This window comes from Lactuca saligna, unplaced genomic scaffold, assembly GCF_052625555.1.
Source record: "Lactuca saligna cultivar CGN05327 unplaced genomic scaffold, ASM5262555v1 scaffold_38, whole genome shotgun sequence".
Classification (NCBI taxonomy): Eukaryota; Viridiplantae; Streptophyta; class Magnoliopsida; order Asterales; family Asteraceae; genus Lactuca; species Lactuca saligna.
In genome coordinates, this window is record NW_027629878.1 from 107,501 (window position 1) to 110,000 (window position 2,500).

A 2,500-nucleotide genomic window follows, 5' to 3' on the forward strand; every position below is an offset into this window, starting at 1 on the left:
TGCCCATGAACGACCAAGGGAACAAGGCACCTTGCCACACACATGCCCATTAACGACCAAGGGAACAAGGCAACCTTGCCACACACAGACCCTTGCATGAACGACCAAGGGAACAATGGATGTGAGGCTGGCAAGGCTAGGTCACGGCAAGCCAAGCAGTCAGGCTACACAATTGATGTGAGGCTGGCAAGGCTAGGTCATGTCAAGCCAAGCAGTCAGGCTACACAAGGGAACAAGGCACCTTGCCACACACAAACCCATGAACGAACGACCAAGGGAACAACGCCTCTTCCCACACACAGACCCATGAACGACCAAGGGAACAAGGGTATGAACGACCAAGGAACAATGCGTATTGCCACACACATTCCCATGAACGACCAAGGGAACAAGGCTACCTCCCAAACAAACACACATGAACGACCAAGGGAACAAGGCTTCTTCCCACACACAACCCCATGAACGACCAAGGGAACAAGGCACCTTGCCACACACATGCCCATGAACGACCAAGTGAACAATGGATGTGAGGCTGGCAAGGCTAGGTCATGTCAAGCCAAGCAGTCAGGCCACACAAGGGAACAAGGCACCATGCCACACACAAACCCATCCACTAACGACCAAGGGAACAATGCATATGGGGCTGGCAAGGCAAGCAGGCTACCCAAGTGAACAACGCCTCTTCCCACACACAGACCCATGAACGACCAAGGGAACAAGGGTATGAACGACCAAGGAACAATGCGTATTGCCACACACATTCCCATGAACGACCAAGGGAACAAGGCTACCTCCCAAACAAACACACATGAACGACCAAGTGAAGAAGGCTTCTTCCCACACACAACCCCATGAACGACCAAGGGAACAAGTTTACTTCGTACACGAACACCCATGAACGACCAATGGAACAAGGCATCTTGCCACACACATGCCCATGAGCAACCCAATCCCATCCTCATCGGTCTAAGGAACAAGGGGCCTTGACAAACCATGAGCAGATTTCTAAGCAAGTCAAACGATGAAGGGAGCAAAGTGTAGTTCCTACTTAGTACATAGTAAATTGAATATATGAGTTCCAATCCGATCAACTCGTGTTCTTTCGAGTTCATCTAAGCCACCTATGAATACCTAAAAGCCTTATCTGCCTGCCTATCACCAGGCGACAGGGACAAAAACCCAAATATGATATATTTTCATTTCAAGTCCATTCGTCTATGTTAACAATGACCCACACAATGTTTCAATGGCATTCCTACTTGATTTGAGCGACATTCCAACAAGTAGGGAACCAACGCTTCAAGGCGTGACCAAGGATAGGACACAAACATTTACGCCTCAAACATGACATTTTGTTTTTTTTTTTCATTTCAAAGCTTTTCATTTATAATAAAAAGCATCCCTACAAAATTTTGTGTCAATCCGAATTAATTCGAGCGAGTTATGGACGATTTCGCACAATTATGCATCCCTGGGCAAATCAATATCTGTTCCTGTCACCAAGCTCTTTGTGCAATATGTATATATAGGGGAACCATGGGACTGCTGCCCATTGGCGCCCCAAGGATGTCCAGCGCCCAAGGCTCTCGAGGCTGGCACGCTCGAGGCATGGCCAAGACGCCCGCTCTTGACGAAAATGGGGCCAAAACGCCCCCCATTGGCGCCCCACTCCCGTGTCCCCTCGCCCCCAAGTCGTGTGTGTCCAAAAATTATGCATCATCAGGGAAATCAATGTCTGTTCCTGTCACCAAGCTCTTTGTGCAATATGTATATATAGGGGGTACCATGGGGTCTCATTCTCATAGGTGCCCGGCATGGTTGATGGGCAAATAAGAATCGTGAGGCTGTATCGAGCACACACGAGGCAAGCCAAGCCAAGCCCCACGACCCATGAAAGAGGCCATCCCCCCCAACACGTTGCCTTGATTTCTCGAACGGTGACCTGAAAAATAGCCCCATCTCCTTGAGTCTCCTCGACGTTGTGCCCATACACTAGCCCGTTGCCTTGATTTTCCTCGACATAGGGCGCAGAAACTAGCGCCGTTGGCTTCACCTGTGCCTCGACGCCGTGCGCATACTAAGAAATATACATCCTCAGGGAAAGCAATGGGTGTTGCTGTCACCAAGCTCCTTGTGCAATATGTATATATAGGGGGGGAGCAGTGGGTGAGCATGGCAAGGGATGAAGGTGCCAGACTGCCTTTGAGCGCGAGCTTGGGTGACTGTTGCTTGATTCCTAGTCGGTGGCATAATACCCCTCCGAGTGGGGGCCTTGGCGTGGTGTGGGGATGCCTCGTTAGGTCTCTGCGACACCGATCCAGGGTTGTGGTCTAGCTTTGGAAGTTTGGGATGGTGCTGTTTGTGTGGCAATTCGATGATGATGTGCTTGCTGATCTATGTTTGACGTGCTACTGGTGCTAGCCAGCATTTGATTTGTGCTGATGATTGGGAAACGATAGGCGTTAAAGTGGCATGTGTTGCTTTTTGTGATACTACTATG